This window comes from Pogoniulus pusillus, chromosome 26 (genome assembly GCF_015220805.1).
Source record: "Pogoniulus pusillus isolate bPogPus1 chromosome 26, bPogPus1.pri, whole genome shotgun sequence".
NCBI classification, from domain to species: Eukaryota; Metazoa; Chordata; class Aves; order Piciformes; family Lybiidae; genus Pogoniulus; species Pogoniulus pusillus.
The window spans coordinates 17,257,083-17,276,681 of NC_087289.1; the positions used below are offsets into that span (position 1 = coordinate 17,257,083).

General features: G+C 46.8%; 1 protein-coding gene across 3 annotated transcripts in view; it reads right to left on the reverse strand.

The window, feature by feature from the left end:
- Positions 1 to 11,693: 11,693 nt before the first annotated feature.
- AMER3 (APC membrane recruitment protein 3) overlaps positions 11,694 to 19,599 on the reverse strand; it is a 46,219-nt gene continuing 38,313 nt past the window's right edge. The window contains exon 3 of one of the 3 annotated variants that reach the window (XM_064165365.1): positions 11,694 to 11,966. The gene's annotated coding sequence lies outside the window, so the exon portion shown is untranslated. Of the gene's footprint in view, positions 11,988 to 15,747; positions 16,133 to 19,599 lie in introns of those variants that run through there. The other 2 variants (XM_064165367.1, XM_064165366.1) reach the window with 2 other exon arrangements.

The following is a 19,599-nucleotide window of genomic DNA, read 5'->3' on the forward strand; positions in this document are numbered from 1 at the left end:
TGACCATAAAGTAAGGTGATGTCTGGCTGGTGATGAAGTATCTTCTCTCCTTAGCTCTGGGGGGAAAATGGTGACTTTGAGGACATCCCCTCTGTCACTGTGGGTACAGTCAGCTTTCACAGGGCTGCTCCTTGCCTGAAGATGTGCTGTCCTGGGAAAGCTGCTCAGGTGGTTTATCTGTGCTGTGGGTCAGCAGGAGTCTTTGTTTTCAAATGGATTGGTGTAATCCATCATAGAACCAATGAGATTCTCTGAAGAGAGAGCTATGACAAATGCTATTTGTTGTATTTTGTCCTTCCACGGAATACTTCATCATCCCTGGATCTCTGAGGCCTCTGAAGATTTTAGCTGTTTATTAAGGCTGGAACCCAGCAGATGAATGCTTTCAGTGACCTTTCCCTGTAGCTTCAGTTCTTGCCAATTGGGGAATACAACTTTGAGGCCGATTCTGCAGTGTGCTTATCACAAAGTAATTTTTCTTTTGGAGGAGCCCCAGGTCCCTTTCAGCAAGGCTGCTTCCCAGCCACATAGGTCCCAGCTTCTTCAAGGCTCTTGGTTCAAGGTGTCCCAGGGTCAGAAATCTGCACTTGTCTTCTTTCTACTCCAGTCAGTTCTCACTAGCCTACTCATCCAGCCTGTCCATGTCTAAGATGGCTCTTCCTTCCAGTGTGTCTACCTCACTACCCTGGTTGCTGTCACCACTGCACTTGATGAGGGTGCCTTCAACCCCATCACCTAGATCATTTATGAAGATATTGATCAGCATGGGGTGCAGTATCAATCCCATGGGGGACCCCGCTTGGGACAGGCTGACAGGTAGAGTCAAAACCATTCATCACCACTCTCTGAGCAGAGCCTTTGAGTCCATTTCCTCCCCATCTCTCTGACCATCTTATCCAATCTGTGTTGTCAATTGGACAGGATAAATAAGGCTGAGGATTAGTGCCTAGAGATTAATTCAGCATCTAAGAAGACAGAAAAGCCTCCCTGGGTTTCCTGCAGCATTTGATGGACTACTCCATCGGGCTGGACTGTTTCCCAGCACACTGCTCTGAGCTGTGCAGCATGACATACTTCAATTCACAAATGCACCACAGTACTTAAAGCCATTTCTTGCCTGATTTAGTCATTGCTGGCTGGCTACCCATTAAGACCTCCACTGGGATATAAACAGCAGACAGATCTCTGCACTGGAGCCGAAGGTGTGATTGTGCACATGTAAGTGCACTCAAGCCACTGCTGGTTAACTCACTTGCATGCCAGGAGGGGTAAAGCTGTGCACTGCAGCTTGAGCTGCACAAAACCACCATGAAGCTTAGGCATTAAAATGGCAGCCAGCATGCATGGAGGTGCATCACTGATGGCAGCGAAAGAAAAGCCAGGACAGGCAGAGCTCTACCCACAAAGTGCTATGCAGCCTCTGTGCACACTGAGCAGCATTTTGTGTGTGAAACGTGAGGCTTTTCTCACGTGAAGGCCTATATGTGAAAGAGTGGCTGGAGAGCAGCCAGACAGAGAGGGATCTGGGGGTGCTGATTGATCCCCGCCTGAACATGAGCCAGCAGTGTGCCCAGGTGGCCAAGAGAGCCAGTGGCATCCTGGCCTGCATCAGGAATGGTGTGGCCAGCAGGAGCAGGGAGGTCATTCTGCCCCTGTACTCTGCACTGGTTAGACCACACCTTGAGTACTGTGTTCAGTTCTGGGCCCCCCAGTTTAGGAGGGACATTGAGATGCTTGAGCGTGTCCAGAGAAGGGCAACAAGGCTGGGGAGAGGCCTTGAGCACAGCCCTACGAGGAGAGGCTGAGGGAGCTGGGATTGGTTAGCCTGGAGAAGAGGAGGCTCAGGGGAGACCTTATTGCTGTCTACAACTACCTGAGGGGTGGTTGTGGCCAGGAGGAGGTTGCTCTCTTCTCTCAGGTGGCCAGCACCAGAACAAGAGGACACAGCCTCAGGCTGTGCCAGGGGAGATTTAGGCTGGAGGTGAGGAGAAAGTTCTTCCCTGAGAGAGTCATTGGACACTGGAATGGGCTGCCCGGGGAGGTGGTGGAGTCGCCGTCCCTGGAGCTGTTCAAGGCAGGACTGGACGTGGCACTTGGTGCCATGGTCTGGCCTTGAGCTCTGTGGTAAAGGGTTGGGCTTGATGATCTGTGAGGTCTCTTCCAACCCTGATGATACTGTGTGATACTGTGATACTGTGACTCAGAGCCTTGGTTTAAACATAGGTGACAAAAAACATCATCACTGTGTGAAGCACAGCCCACATATGCCTCAAAGAAAAACGACAGCAGGCAATCTTTGAGAGAAAACAACCTTTTTGTAGTGTGCTCTCTGACACATGGTGCTTGGGGTGAGGTCAGCAAAGTCCCACGAACTGGGAGTCCATGGTGTTCTACATCGGGTTCTTGTCCCACCGACTTTGGAGAGGTGTGAAAACGAAAAGTGGCTCTGCTGAAAGCTAACAGAGCTCCTCTGGCCAGCAAGCCAGTTCGGATCAGGTTTCAACCAGCGTCTTGTGCCTTATTACCAAAGAGACTGTTCCAGCTCACAGCAGATGAAAACATTCTCTGTGACCATTGCTCTTCCTTGGGAGACCTCTGGCTGCCTGCTTTAGCATTCCTCCAGGGCGCTGGCTTACTAGAGAGCCCCCGGAGCTTTCATGAGCAGGTGTGACGTTAAATACAGGTCTTGTTCTTTGTCCCAGCCAGCCTTGAAATCTTTGCATGTACGCCAGAAGAGAGGGGGAAGGCAGCAGGTTTTCACACGTGCTGCTGGCCCTCTGCCCAACACCAAGGGCCTGAAGTTTGCTGGCATATTCCTATGCAGCCCTCAAAAAAAGTGCCCCCATAGATGTCCCCTGCACCCTGAGAGCTTCACACGTCCTCCCACAACGATCCTGCTCTGCCTTACTGAAGGGTCTCCGTGCACCCTGCCAGCAGACTCTGTGAACTGCAGCCCTAGGGCTGATTCCAGCCCTCTCCTGCCAGCGCCGCCTCAGCCGGGCCGCTCCGGCTCCCGTACGGCAGGCGGCAGCCCCCGCCGGGCCGCTCCGGCTCCCGTACGGCAGGCGGCAGCCAATCTGCTCGGTGGCAGGCGTCGCCCTCTCGGGGCTGCGGCCTCCCTGCCGGTACGGTCCGCACCAGCCAGCGGGGCCCAGCCTCCGCCGCCCTCGCCGCACGGGGGCTGTGGCCGCTGCCGCTAGGCAGGCGGGACAATCCCCCGAGCGCCGCCCCTCGCCGCGCCTGCGGTGGTTGAGCCGTGAGCGAGGGCGGGCGCTCGCCGGGGGGCCGGCGGCTGGCGGGAGCGGCAGGTCTGTGGCGGCCTGGAGCGGGGCGGGCGGCGGCAGGAACGCGCAGGCAAATCGCATGGAAAGGTCTCGATTTTGGCTCCGGGCTGATACCTGCTGGGTCCTGTAGCGCTATAGCAGCCCACTGCAAGGCAGCGAACTGTGTGGGGCTGTGCCGACCTTCACCGCCACACAAAGCGCCTGGCTATAGCCTCCCTGTGGTCTGCTGCCCTCAGCACCTGCGCTCACCCAGCAGCCCTGAGGACACTGAGGGTGGTTACCTGACATCGCTTGTGCATCGTCAGAGAAACCATCACGGTTGGAAGGGAGCACAAGGAGCAGCCAGTTCCAACCCCCCTGCCATGCCCAGGGACACCCTACCCTAGACCAGGCTGCCCACAGCCTCATCCAGCCTGGCCTTGAACACCTCCAGCCATGGGGCCTCAACCACCTCCCTGGGCAACCCATTCCAGCCTCTCACCACTCTCCTGCTCAACAACTTCCTCCTCACCTCCAGCCTGACTCTCCCCACCTCCAGCTTTGCTCCATTCCCAGTCTGCAGTCGTCTTCTTAAGAGCATTGGTGCAATTATATCGATATTGAGCAAGTTGTTGCTTCAAAAAGCCCTTGTGACAGGTAAATGTGACTGAATGCATTTAAATACTTAACAAAAGGCTAAGATTGCTATTCAGGGACCTGTGTAGCATTCTGAGTACTCACAGATTCATAGGGTGGTTTAGGTTGGAAGAGACCTTAAAGATCATCTGATTCCAGCCCCCCTGCCAACCTCACGTTCCACTGGACCAGGTTGCTCAAGGCCTCGTCCAACCTAGCCTTGAACACCTCCAGGGACTGGGCATCCATGATCTCTTTGGGCAAGCTGATTCAGTGTCTCACCACCCTCACTGCAAAGCACTCCTTGCCTGTCCAGTGGAAGTGCAGTGGTGATCAGTGGCACACACTGACAGATTGGAGTTCCCAGCTTAGAAAATGCACTGTAACGCTTTAGAGGTTCAGGTGGCACTTGCGTTGTCTGTCTGCATGCAAGTGAATCTGAAATTAGGGTATAATGCACATTGCCATAGTTTTGTAGTAGTGTAACAATTTTCTTTTGATTTGTCTCTTTGGGTGGATGCAATCCCAAGCACAGCTCCAGGCTGGGTGGGGAATGGCTGAGAGCATTCCTAAGGAAAAGGACTTGGGGATCTGGGGTGATGCAAAGCTCAACATGAGCCTGCAGTGTGAGTGCAGCCCAGACACAACCCTGTGCTGGGCTGCAGCAAGAGCAGTGTGGGCAGCAGGGCAAGGGAGGGGATTCTGCCCCTTGGCTCTGCTCTCCTCAGGCCCCACCCAGGGTACAGTGTGCAGTTCTGCAGCCCCCAGAACAAGCAGGACATGGAACTGTTGGAGCCAGTCCAGAGGAGGGCCACGAAGATGCTCAGAGGGCTGCAGCAGCTCTGCTCTGAGGACAGGCTCCAAGAGTTGGGGCTCTGCAGCCTGGAGAAGAGAAGTCTTCAAGAAGACCTTATAGTGGCCTTCCACTATCTGAGGCGGACTTACTGGAAGGCTGGGGAAGGACTACTGACTAGGTTTTTAATGACAGGATAAGAGGTAATGGGTTTAAACTGGCAGAGGGGACATTCAAACTAGATGTTAGGAAAGGGTTCTTGACATTAAGAGTGGTGTGACAGTGGAACAGGCTGCCCAGGGAGATTGTGGCTGCTCTCTCCCTGGAGGTGTTCAAGGCCAGGTTGGATGAGGTCTTGAGCAACCTGTTCCAGTGGGAGTTGTCCCTGCCTATGGCAAGGGATTGGAACAGGATGATCCTTGAGGTCCCTTCCAACCCAAACCATTCTATGATTCTACAATTCTCTGATAACAATTGAAGGAACTTCTTTGCTAGCTCTTGTTGCACTGTATTCAAGTATTTATGCTGTATAGATGTATTTAAAGCATGGCTACAGCAAGCATGGCTACTTGGATTGTTAAGTGATAGGAAAATTCAGAAGTGTGTTTTTTCAGTTTAAAAAATGGTCCCTGTATCTCACTCAAGTTGGGAAGTATTTGTAAATACCCTTTTACATGAGTGGTTTCCCACAGTTAGAAAGGCAAGGCAAACATAATGTGCATATACACTTAACCTTCAAACCCTAGTCTGTGCTCTCTTATGGAGATTTAATATACTTCTGTTACTTCTTCAGACAGTTCAGACTTACCAAGGTGGGACACTTCAAGATATGCATGGAGATGAATACTTCCTTTCAGCAGTTCCAGATATGCATGGAGGTGAATACTTCCTTTCAGCAGTTGACCAGCTACTTTATAAAGCACATTGTAAAAGGTAGGAATGAGCTTTTGTTAAACATTTAGATCCTCAGAGGCCGCAGCTTCCCTTCTTCTTAAACATATTTTTCAAAGCAGTTAGTGTCTGTGTTTTGAAACTAATCCACTTGCCAAATGACACACCCTTGATAGTCTACTGACTTCCTCAGGAGAAGATTACAGGAGGTAGTCTTTTGATCTCAGGACTCTGATTCTCGCAGTGCTGATAAGTGACTGATAAGCCAGGTTCTCCTATACAGAGAACAAATAGGGAAGTAGTGAATTTTGCCTCTGTAAGCTGCCAGTACAGGCTGGGAATTTAAAAGAAATAAAATATGTTCTTCATAAGAGTCAGTCATCAGCAAGATTGCAGATGACACCAAGCTGGGGGCAGATGTGGCTGGGTTGGAGGGCAGAAGGGCTGTGCAGAGGGACCTTGACCGCCTGGACAGATGGGCAGAGTCCAATGGGATGGCATTCAATAGCTCCAAGTGCAGGGTGCTGCACTTTGGCCACAGCAACCCCATGCAGAGATACAGGCTGGGGTGGGAGTGGCTGGAGAGCAGCCAGACAGAAAGGGATCTGGGGGTGCTGATTGATATCTGCCTGAACATGAGCCAGCAGTGTGCCCAGGTGGCCAAGAGAGCCAGTGGCATCCTGGCCTGCATCAGGAATGGTGTGGCCAGCAGGAGCAGGGAGGTCATTCTGCCCCTGTACTCTGCACTGGTTAGACCACACCTTGAGTCCTGTGTTCAGTTCTGGGCCCCCCAGTTTAGGAGGGACATTGAGATGCTTGAGCGTGTCCAGAGAAGGGCAACGAGGCTGGGGAGAGGCCTTGAGCACAGCCCTACAAGGAGAGGCTGAGGGAGCTGGGATTGGTTAGCCTGGAGAAGAGGAGGCTCAGGGGAGACCTTATTGCTGTCTGCAACTACCTGAAGGGTGGTTGTGGCCAGGAGGAGGTTGCTCTCTTCTCTCAGGTGGCCAGCACCAGAACGAGAGGACACAGCCTCAGCCTGTGCCAGGAGAAATTTAGGCTGGAGGTGAGGAGAAAGTTCTTCCCTGAGAGAGTCATTGGACACTGGAATGGGCTGCCCGGGGAGGTGGTGGAGTCGCCGTCCCTGGAGCTGTTCAAGGCAGGACTGGACGTGGCACTTGGTGCCATGGTCTGGCCTTGAGCTCTGTGGTAAAGGGTTGGACTTGATGATCTGTGAGGTCTCTTCCAACCTTGGTGATACTGTGATAAGCAGTAGGGTTTCTGCTGTGCAACATATTGTCAGTGCTGGCAAACAGGCATTCCTTAACGTCATGTAAAACAACAAAGCTATGTCCATTGGAGACCAAACATACCAGAATCCAAGGGACTTTAATATGTAATGTAGAATAGCATAACTAAAGTATAATACATAAAGCTTATGTACATCAGATATGAGATATATGAAAAATAGTTAACAAAATACGTTAGAGAGTATATAAATGCAGGTACCTTAGTTACATAATAAATCATACATCTACTGACATTTTTCTTTACCTGTTACTTGGATTTTTAAGTGGTATCTGCTTTAGATTTCTTCCCATTTCTGGACCATAACAAGTTTGCACAAACTCTCTTTTTGGGTGCATATACACACAGATTATGCATGGTTACGTGTATGTGCCACAAACATTATCTATCTGAGTCCCACTGGACTTTCCATTAAGTAGGAGCCAGAATGTATAACCTTGTATAGGGTTAACACTCCTGGGGGAGTAACCCTGAACCTGACCCTAGGGGTCTTGGCCCCTCCCCAGGGGTGGGCCACACTCCAGGTGATGGTTAGCCCACTCCCCCCACTTCATGTGGTATAAAAGAGGAGCACTTCCTGCTCCTCATTCTCTTTTTCCTTCGCTTCCTCTTGACACACACACTCACACTGCATACCAGCACACCCCGTGGCAGCCACGAGGCAGAGACACCATCACATTGCTCGGGTTGTATCCATCCCTTGTTGTATTTTGCTGTTTTTCCCTTCCTTATCCTTTGTAAACTCCCCTACCTCCAATACCCTTTTCTAAGTTATTGTTAAACTTTTCCTTTTTTTACTTCCAAATCGAGTGAGATTGATTTATTTGGGTGTCCCTACCTTTCTCTCTCTCTCCCTGTCTTTTGGGAAAAGGAGGGGGAAGAGGGGAGGGCACTCTATAAATTCTCTAAATTGTCATTGGGTCTATTAAATTTATTAGAGTCTCTGGGAACCTGCATTTGTACCCAAGACAAACCTCCTTCTCTCTTAAATATTCCTCAGTTTGGCTGCAGCTTTATTGTGCAGCCTGTATATTTGCTGCAGAGTGTAAGCACTTACACCTTACTTAGAACAATAAACCATTAAGTGAAGCAAAAGATTTTTCTAGGGCTTGTTGCCAAGTTCACATCACTTAACATCTGATTCAAGTACCTGAACACCATTTTAATACTTTGCTTTTGGGAGGTGCATTTACCTGACAGTTCACATGGGCTTCATATTTCATCCTGCGTTTCTCTTAGACCTTTTTCCTAGTATGAGATTAATTGCACTCTAGTTGTGTAAAATGGTGAGTGCCCTCTCCATTCAAAGCAGTGAATGGGCTTTTAATTAGGGTACTTAGGTACCTGCTCCACAGCAGTTCTCAAAACACCTCTGAAACCCTGATGAACTCTGCTTTAAAAAGAAGGAATGTCAAAGGTTGATGTCTTTAGCAAAATAGTATATTAAAAAAATATTTTTTCCAGAAAGTTTGGGATAAAAAAAAACCTCTTTTGAGGTTGTCTTGAGCCCAAAATTGTTGTTACTCATTTTATTATTGTTCTGATCTTACATGTGGACAAAACAGGTCCACAAAACAGAGCACAGCAGAGGAGGTCTGGATATTTCGAATGTAAGCAGGGAGTGGCTAGCTCTGACAAGTGAATAGGACTTGCAGGGAGACAAACAGCAGCAGGAGAAAGGAAACACTAACCTAGGAGATAAATAATGTCAGACAAATCATTTGTTGCTCTGTGCCTGTAAGGGTCGAGAAAGAATAGTCTCCTTTGAAATACTGTCTCCTTTGCTCGATGGCAGCAAAGTGACTTTTCTTCTTCTGTTGCCTCCATGGTGTTGATTACTCAACCTGAAATCCAGGGAGAAGATGTGCCATATGCTACAGGGTTGAGAAATTCTACTGCTGCTCCCTTGGGATTCTGTGTGCTTCATTATAAGAGAGTGCTGGTGAGTGGAAGCAGTGAATGAGGCTAGTGTAGCAGTGAATGAGGCTAGTGTAGCAATTACCAAAGGAAAGGGATCACTTGTGTGAGGAACAACTATTTCTTGTACAGACTCTGTTTCTAGAATGTTAAGTCCAATGTTTATTCTTGCTTAGCCCAAATCTTATGTGCCCTTTAGCATTTCAGGCAAGGGTGTCTGTATGGTGAACTGCTCACCACTCCAGGCTGTTACAGGTTAAATGGCAAATTCTTAGCAGTCTTCAGATATGTGGTTTTGTGCCATGGAGGAAGGTTTTGGACACCTATGATCTGTATTTTCAGGGGGTACTTGTAGTAAATGGACTCATTTTAAAGTTAACTTGTGTTGACAGGCTTCTCTCCTTTGCAGTCATAATACTAAGAAAGTGTATACCATGCCTAGGGGGTGTGAGTTCATCTTAATGGCACAGACTTGATGCATTATGCTTTTTTCAAAATTCAGATTCTGCAAAATGCAGAAGTCTTTTAAATACTGGGGTTATATAGCAATTATTTAAGGTGTAAATCCTCTTAACTCTAGACATTAAAATCCAGGTATCTGTTCTAAGCTAGTTGTATAGGAGCTTTATATTGTCAGCAGGGAGAGGGGAATATTTTCAGACATTCTTTCTTCAACTTCTCTAGCTATTTGTCACCTTCTGGTCACTACAGACACAGTATACACATCTACCTTGATGAATAAAGCTAAATGAGATTAATTCCTCCCCACTTCACTCAATTTTAGGAATAAGTTTACCACCTTCTGTAGCAAGGTCTGAGCTCACTGGTTGAGTCAGGAAGGACTTTGTTTTCCCATCGCTTCATTCCCCAGCCTCAGCCTTTTGCTTTTCCTCAAGACACCAAACCTCAGGACAAAGATACTGTCTGTAAATACTGTCTGAGATGGGACACTACATGAAGAGTTTGTTAAGGTCTCTTCAAACATACCATGGCCAGATGGGACTATTTGATCTTCTGGTTCTATCTACAAAGCACAGTTCATTGTTTTTTCAGCCTATTCTCAGAGTAAGACAGCCAAGACCAAATTTGAACTGGCTTATGAAAATAGTGACTGTTCTGTTAAACTGACTTCAAGGATGCCACTAAAGAGAAAAACACCCCACCAAAAAAACCCAAAACACCAAAACCAAAACAGAAACAAACCAACCAACCAAACCCCAAACCCTAGGTTAGCAATGTATCCTACCAAGTACTTTCCAATGGGTATTTTAGTTGGAAAAAGAAGACTTTATGTAAGATTAAGTACAGCCATTATCATAGAATCATAGAATGGTGTAGGTTAGAAGACACCTTAGAGATCATCTACTCCAACCTCCCTGCAGGGTCACCTCTCAACTAGAGTTTGACTGCTCAAGGCCTCATCCAGCCTGGCCTTGAATGACCCCAGGGAGGAGACATCCACAGTCTCCCTCAGTGACCTATTTCAGAGTCTCACCACCCTCATACTGAAGGAACTTTTTTCCTAAGAGCCAGACTAAACCTAGTTTCCCCCAGCTTAAAACTATTCCCTCTTGTCCTGTCAATGGACACTGTTATGAAAAGTCCCTCTCCACTCTCTGCCTGTGAGATCCCTTCAGGTATTGGAAGGCAACCATAAGGTCCTCCCAAAGTCTTCTCTAGGCTGAACAACTCCAGTGTGCTCAGCCTATCCTCACAACAGAGTTGTACCACCCTTTGGATCATCCTTGCGGCCCTCTGCTGGACTCAAACACCTCCAAGATGTCCTTCTTACTATGAGGACATCAGAACTGGATGAAGTATTCAAGGTGGAGTCTTACATTACTTTTCCTGTCCTTTACAACACAATCCAAAAAGTGTTCTTTTGGGATGGTGATTTTCAAGCATACTTCTTTATCCTGGCCACCACTTCTACTTCATACTATGTACATGTCTTTGGACAATATAGGGCATACTATATTCTGCTTCCTGATAGCTTTATTAGTGTGTTTACAAAATACCCTTTCCCCAGGCAGTACCTCTGGCCATACTAATGTATTCTGGAGTTTAGAACCTTGTTCTTTTAAGGTGGTTAAACAGTTGCCAGAAAATATATAAAGCATTTCTGTAAAATTAACAACAACAACACCACCCAACAGAAAACAATTTTACCTCTTCAGAATAAATGCTTATTCTACTCATGGTCAGGACGTAACTGACACAAACTTGAACATAACAAGTTCCATCTAAACATGAGGAGGAACTTCTTTAAGGATGACAGAGCACTAAAGCAGGCTCACCCAGAGGGCAGGAAGGAAGCTTTGGAGACCATTGAGTCCAACCACTCTGCCAAAGCACCTAGGTCTGGAACACAAGGCCTATGAGGAGAGGCTGAGGGAGCTGGGGTTGTTTAGCCTGGAGAAGAGGAGGCTCAGGGGGGACCTCATTGCTGTCTGCAACTACCTGAAGGGAGGCTGTAGCCAGGTGGGGTTGGTCTCTACTCCCAGGCAGCCAGTAATAGCATAAGAGGACACAGTCTCAAGTTGTGCTGGGGAAGGTCTAGGCTGGATGTTAGGAGGAAGTTGTTGTCAGAGAGAGTGATTGGCATTGGAATGGGCTGCCCAGGGAGGTGGTGGAGTTACCATCCCTGGAGGTGTTGAAGCAAAGCCTGGATGAGGCACTTAGTGTCATAGTCTGGTTGACTGGATAGGGCTGGGTGCTAGGTTGGACTGGATGATCTGGGAAGTCTCTTCCAACCTGCTTGTTTCTATGATTCTATGATTTAAAACTATAGGGGTAGTTTCAGAAGTTGTGTGTTGTGTGGCACAATGTGACAGAAATATATTATCTTTTTTCCTTAAACCTTCTTGTCGTGGAATGATCTCTCAATATCCTGCTGAAGGATGGATTTATTAAAAAAAACTTAAAACAAAGAGTATTGTTTACCATTCATCTGCAAAAGTGGCTTCAGGGCTGTGTGGTTGTCAAAGAGTCCTAACTGTGTTAGTCAAAGTAGCATGATTTTCTGCTGCAGCTCCTCTGCTGGGATCTCCAGAGAGGAATTCTTGTTGATTCTGCTATCAATACGACTCAGGGAGCTATGTCATGCTGTGTTACACGTGGGAGCTGCATCTGTATCTACACAGGGATCTTCAGCATTGCACCTGCAACAGAGGCAAAAACATCTTAAATGTTCACATTTTTATTTCAGGTTTTTATTTAACAATATATTATTGGAAGAGTGGACAAAGGAAAAGTAACCAAAGCCAGAAATAGAAAGTGGCTACCATCAGTGCCATCAGGGCCAGGTTAGCAATGACAGAAGAATTTCTTGTTTTGTTGCTTCCAAGTTGTGTTTCTGTCACAGAATACTGCACTGCTTAGCATCAAAACTCACCTCTTCCAGGAACTCAACTAAATCTGTTCTTTAATGAGGTATCTACTGCTATAAGCATGCTGAAAATACATTTACAGAGCAGAAGGTGCAAATGCTGTGACAGTGTCATTGCCTTGAGTTGTGGCACAAGAAATGCAAGGCTCATGCCCCACATCTCAGCCAGGTGCCTGTTCTCACTCTTGTTATGTACCATGTACCATGTTCAGAGTTCAGTTTACAAGCCTCATTGCAAGGAGGAGGTGTCAGAAACGTGACTGGGTAGAGAGAGGAGGATATTGCCTGGTGAGCAGGGCAAGGCATCACAGTGAGGGCACATTTTGAGTTCACCAGGTCACTCCTGCATCAGGAAGAGCTCATTCTTGACATGTTCTCAGTGCAAGCTTGTAAAAACAATGCACCACAAGGCTTAGAAATTCAACTGATAAAGCCACAGCAAAACCAAGAAAACTCTTCAAATGTGCTTGTAGGTGACTGACTTCAGTAAAAAGCAGTTCTTGCCCTCTTCATACCTTTGTTTGTGTTCCCATTTTTATAACTGAATGACACCTCTGTGCTCCTTTGGTACTTCCAAGGTTTTTCTTACTGTGATGCTTAGGGTGTCCTGTATACAACCAGTCTGTCAGCTTCCCTAGGCAGTAGCTTAAATGGTCCCCAGTCTGTGCCCATGTTCTGAGTGGTTGGGAATAGCTGATTCCTGCCTGCTGCCTGACCCAGGCATTCTTTCCAAGCAGGGAGGAGGCTAATCCTTTGAGAATCTCCAGCACAAGCACTGCAGTGGCATTTGTCAGGCCAGCACAGGAATTTGTACTATTCAGAGGCTTACTACAGTTTGTTTTCCTTGATCTGAGGCTGGTTTTCCACAGTTTAAAGGGACTGATGGACCAGTTTGCCCCTCTAGTGTTGTGCAGCACAGCTTGGGAGCTGCCGGAATGTGCCCAGCCCCAGTGTAGTGCAGGATTACCGATGGGAGGTGAGGCGTTGGGACTGCCCGTGGAGCTCTGACACTTCTATAGCTCTGGGTGCAGAGCCTCTGTGGCCTCTGAGGCTGTAGCAGCCTCAGGTAGTGGGTCCTTGCTGCAGTATCTGAGGTAACAGATGTGTTTCTGTGGTTGGGCTTCATGTGCCAAGACTGATGAAGCCAACTTGACTGCAGTGAGGAATTGACAGGTTGACTCCCAAGCTGTGTCCTTCCTAAGATGCTTTGCTGACAAGCACTGTTTCTTTGCCGTGCCCCAAGTCATTCAGGGTGCTTGCCAAAAAGGAGAGAGTTTTGGCACCTGGAAATCCCCATGTCACCTGGATCTTGTCAGACTGAAAAAAGCAAAGTGGTTTGGCATGTGCCTGGAGAAATGACACAAGAAGCTACTGAGTGCAAAGCCCTTCGTGAGCTATTTGGTCTATGTGATGCTCTTCTGTTGAGTGTACTCTGCTCAGCTCACAGTATGTGTGCTCTGTTCAGAGAGATGTTTCTGTCAGCTTGTGAAGTAACATAGTTTGTAGATGTCTAAAGTCCCATCTGCTGTGAAAAATCACACCAAGCCCTGTCGTCCCAGTGAAATAAATGTCATCTCCATTTTACAGTGAGGTCAGTAGAAGACTCACAGTGATGATTTGCATTAAAATACTACACACCAGCATCTGAGCTGATAATAGGATAGGGAAGTTCTTCATGTGTGTCCCCTGCTGTGGGCCCCAGAACATGCCTCTGAACAGCCCAGAGGATATGCACAGGACACAGTGCAATGGTTCTGGTAGCAACGGTGGGCAATGTCCACATGTCCAGTTGTGAGAAGTGAGCTCTTGCCACAAACTCCAAGCTCTGCCTGTAGTCAGTGAGAAATAGGAAGGCAACTGTGAGCATCTTGGCCCTCGCAAGAATGCAGGAGGGATTTGGATGGTCGAGCATTCCACGCGTCCCCTGGCAGGGACTGCCGTGTACATCAGTATGGTACCCGACAGTCGAAGCCAGCGGGACTTCAGTGTCTGTGATCCTGGCGCATTACTTGGAGCAGCAGAGCGGTGTCAGCTGGCGAGCAGAAGGTGGCAGAGCAGCGCAGGAGGAGCCCGGCGCTTGAACGAGAAAAGGTGCCTAGAAGGGGACAGGTCTTGATAGGTCCTGACGGTGAGCTTGGCAGTGCAGGAGAGCTCTGCAGCCTGCAGGTTCAGAGGTTGCCATCCTCACTGCTAAGTTGACTTCTCTGGTAGGATGTCTGTCATTTTACTATTTCCCAGGCAGCTCAGTCCCTTAATTTGCAGATTCCCTGGAATTCGTGTGTAAGTATGAGCTCAGCCTTTACTGATGTTAGTTAGCTGATTAGTTGCTTCTAGCAGCTCCCCTTTTATGATGCAGTACCTGGCAATTAGAGCTAGGGGGTATTCTCAGTGACGTCCTGACTCTCAGTTCCTTCCTCCTACAAGCACATTTGGTGGTTTTTTAAACTGTTTGTGGTGTGACTTTTTTTCTTCTTCCAGTTGAATTTCTAAGCCTCATTGTACATGCTTTGAATTTTTTGGTTCTGTTTCTTTTTGCATCATACCATCTTCTAGAGGCTGCCTAACAAAAGATTCGCTGCAACAGAACACTGTCTCTTTAAGGCCAGAAGGGATGTTTCACAAGATCAGTTGCTCATGTGCCTAAGGAAATCTGTTTAAGAATGTGTGATGTAGCCTTTGCTAGAGAGAAGAGTGTCTTGGGAGCTATTAAAGTCAGGCACACTGGTCCCTTAAGAGACTGGAATGAAGAGTTTTGTGGTAGGGCATTATAAGGTTTCTCCTTCTCTAAGCTGGGACAAAGATATGTCTGTCTTACCAGCCTCAGAACCGAGAGTGATTAGATGAGTAACAGTAACCATGTATCTGAAGGAAGATTGGGCTAATACTGGTTAGAGATCATTAGAGACCTCAATGCTCCTCTCCCCTCCTCGCTGCCAAAAAAAAGGCAAGCAAGCTGATTAACATAATTAGATAGACACTGGGAAAGGGAAATTGAGGCAAGCTCTTTGCAGGAGCTCTTTCTACCATGAGGGAATGCCCTGAAGCCTTCTTTGTCTAGCCTGGCCATTGAATTACTGTAACCTTGATGACAAGGTTATTTAATGGCTCTGCTATCACGCAGAGCTAATTGTTGAAGCTGTTCCTATAGATTAGAAGTTAGCTGAGAATTTTCTGGCAGAATTGTTTTCAGATGGGGAATGCACTGCTCCTCAAAAGTGTAAAGATTCTTTATGAAAATTCAGCTTTACTGGAATAAGAAAATTCATTCAGGAAAAGAGAGGGAAAGGCCTCACTTGTAGATTTGCCAGTTAGTACAACAAAACTGATCGTAAGCAGCATGCACAAAACAGACAGATAACCTCCCTCATAGAATCATAGAATCAACCAGGTTGGAAGAGACCTCCAAGATCATCCAGTCCAACCTATCACCCTGCCCTATCCAATCAACTAGACCATGGCACTAAGTGCCTCATCCAGTCTTTTCTTGAAGACCCCTGTGGAGATATTCAGAAGCTCACTTGCCCTGAAAAGTATAGTTTTAAAATACTATCACCATTAATTAGCTTTTATATACATATGTGTGTGTATATATATATATATATATATATAGCAGGAAGGACTTTCATTTCTCAGTCACTTCAGTTTCTCAGGGCATGTCTTATTTCAGGGCAGTGCCCTGGGCACACTGTTGCACACCAACAGAAATAAGTGTTATGATTTTTATCTTGTAGGAAAGTACTGGCCATAGTAGGTTGGCTGTCAGTCTTCCTGGAGACTGACCACCTACATGGAAAGAGTGCAACCATGCTGGGGCCTCATGAATTGAGGAATTCTGCACAAGGGCCAAAGGATATTGATGTGGTAAAACAGTCCTTTATGAAGTATTGTACCTCTGAACACTCTGCATTTTTGCTTGCTTGGAGACCTCAAATTTTCAACCTGTGTCAGAACAAACTGTAGGTAAGGGAAAAATCCAATTCATACTTTCCTCCTGCCTTTACAGGCCACTATGAAGGTCTTAAGAAGCTAAAGCAGTGTTTTCTAGGTAAAGGTTCCTCCATAGGCCTCAAAGGCCAGGACTGTGTTACAGATTTAGCTATGACACAGTTCTGCACAGATCATCACACCAGGATGCAACCTGACAAACAGTGATGCTTCTAGAAGCCACTCTAGTTAAAAACCTGACCCTTCACTCCCAGGGAATCACAAAGTGATACTGCAGAAAACTTTTTGTTGGCTGTTATAAGCTGCATCTCCTTAGAATGCTGTGGCAGCAGAGCATACTGCATAATATTATAATGCATAACACCTGTGCTGACAAAGCAGTCTGAGAGTGGACCAGCCTAACCTTCTAGCTCCCCCCTGGCTACACAACAGAAAAGATACACAAACTAAAGAAAAAAACCCACCAATGAACCAACCAAAACCCCCCAAAAAGCAAATAAACCCTCAAAAAACCCAAAACAACAACAAAAAAAAACAAACCCCAAAGAAATCCCCCCCAAAAAAAGATCCAACCCACAAACAACCCCCAAAAAAACAAACCAACAACAAAAAAAACCCAAACCCCAAAGAAATCCCCCCTCCCCTATAAAGACCCAGCCCCCAAACACCAAAAAACCTCAAACCAACAAAAAAAAACCCAAAGCAATTCCCCCCCCCCAAAACAAAAATAAAGATCCAACCCACAAACAAAAAACCTCCAAATGACCCCACAGAAAAAAGTCTCTTTAACCATTTATTGCTGGAGAAACTTATTCATGTAGTTGCAATGTGGTCCCTGGTTGTTCTGCAGTTGTGAGCAAGCTGTTCAGATCAGTTCCTATCTGTTCTCATAATTCAGTGACAAACTACAGCTGTCAGGCAGCCACACTTCCCTGCCTTTCTTCACTGTGTCACCTGTAGTCTACCAGAGAGCAGTGCTTTTCTCTGCCTTCATGACTACGAACTTCTTTGGCTCTTTTCACGTCTGCAGACCCATCCTAAAGAACTTCAGAGCAGAAAATGGATGGGGCTCTGGCCAGCCTGATCTAGGGTAGGGTGTTCCTGCCCATGGCAGGGGGGTCGAAACTAGATGATCCTTGTGGTTGCTCCCAAACCTGACTTATTCTATGATTCTATGCTAGTGGAAGTATTTAATGAGCAGGTGAAAACGCTGGAGTGTGTCCAGAGCAGGGCCAGGAGGATGCTCAGAGGGCTGGAGCACCTCTCCTATGAGGACAGACTGAAGGAGCTGGGGCTGTTCAGTCTGGAGAAGAGGAAGCTTCCAGGTGACCTTATTGGAGCCTTCCAGTATCTGAAGTGGCTTACAGAAAAGCTGGGGAGGGACTTTTTAGGCTCTCAGGGAGTGCCAGGACTGGGAGGAATGGAGCAAAGCTGGAGATGGGTAGGTTCAGACTGGACATGAGGAGGAAGTTGTTGAGCATGAGAGTGGTGAGAGCCTGGAATGGATTGCTGGGGCAAGTGGTTGAGGCTCCACCCCTGGAGGTTTGTAAGGCCAGGCTGGCTGAGGCTGTGTGCAGCCTGCTCTAGGGTAGGGTGTCCCTGGGCATGGCAGGGGGTTTGGAACTGGTTGATCCTTGTGGTCCCTTCCAGCCTGACTGATTCTATGATTCTATGACATGAGGTTATCACACTGTGATAAAATAATTGATACATTGTATAGAATTTTTTCTTCCTTTAATTTTACTTTTAATCACAAGTGACTTGAATAACATCATTATAAAACATTATCTCTGGGTGAAATAGTGCCTGAGCTCTTGTGCTTAAAATACCATCCCACGCTTAGTACACTTGATTATGGAGGCAGGGTCAAGCTGTCAGGATTTGTCTGTATTCTCCGATTCTAAAGTTTGCAGTGTTGCTGTCTGCAGCCTGCTCCCATCCTCATTGTCTGCTTCACAGCTCACATTCAACCTCTGAGTCAAGGTCACAGACTGAAAATCAATTTTCCATGCCTCCATTACGCCTTCCTCAGCCTCATTTTGTTTCTTATCTCTCTTTATGAAAGAACTGCCTGCAGAGACCTATGTCTGATGCATGGGGCAAGTTTGCATGTGCAAAATCTTTGCCAAATAGGAAGCCTATAATAAAATAGTCTGTAAATAATCCCTTCCCCTAGCTACCATGAGCCTTTCAGGTTATTTATATTGGATAGTCATTTGAATCTTGTCAGTGCTGCATTGTGCTGCTGTTGATTGAAATGGTAATGAATGCAATACAGTCTCCCAAATTCTTCGTTTTAAAAGAAAGATATCATTTATAGGCAGTTAGCAGTGTCACAGTTGCATCTGGCTCGTTGATTGCTGAGTACAAGCTGGCTGTGTCTGCCAGGCACAGTCAGGCTGCCTGCAGTGAATCCTGTGTCATCTTTGTGCTGCACACCTGTGGTACATCTGCTGACTTGCTGAAGCTGGGGTCAGCAAACAAGACCCTAGCAATCGTTAGTAAGTACAAGCCTGCCTAAGTAGGTTTGCAGTGAGTTGTCCTGAGCCAGCTCCATTTCTGCTGGGTACAGCCCACTGTCCTACAAGTCACTGCAGTGCTTTTTGAGTCAGAATTCTCTCTGTTCTTGCATCCAGACCATGGCTGCATCTGATGTATTCTGTGCATATAATCCTTTTAGCCATATGACTGAGGCTGGAATTCATGTTCTTTTTATATTGCTTCCAAGGTATCAAAATTTCCCTTTCCTCTGGCCTTGATAAGCACAGTCTTGCCTGCTTGTATACACTCAGAACATTGTCACAAAGATGGATTTTTTTCTGTCTGGTGATGCTAACCCAAATACCTGTCACTTTGCATGTTTTCCCTCATTTCTCACTCTGTAGTACCCATCATTTGATAGGTGAGCTCTCTTCCAAGGCTTCTGAAGGCCACTCTGTTTCCTATCAGTTGTATTCTAAGCGTTGGTTCTTGTTTGTGAATACTCAACAATACTGAGCTGCAGTGTGTCTGTCTCACATTTCCAAGAGAGAAATTCCTTGTTTTGTCCCATGGGGATTCTTGTGTTTGGAAATCCTTCCCTAAAGCTAGGATAGCACTAGATGACACTCCCCTTTCTGATGGGCTGACTGGCACTCTTTCATTTTCCTGTATGCTTCCATCTGTATCCATCTGTGAGCATTTGCTTTACCCTGGAATTTGTAGACATCATTTATAGCTCTTTAGAGTTCAGACTCAAAACCTCATCTGTGCTTCTACAGCCCTGAACAGGAGGGTAGAAGGAAGGTAAAGGGGAATAAAGTCAGACATCTGGATCTGGCATATGATGACATGGAATCATAGAGTCATTAAGATTGGTAAGACTTTTAAGATCATCAAGTTCAGCCATAACTGAACTACCATAACCACTAAACTATATCTTGAAGTGTCACATCTTCATGCTTCTTGAACACCTCCAGGGA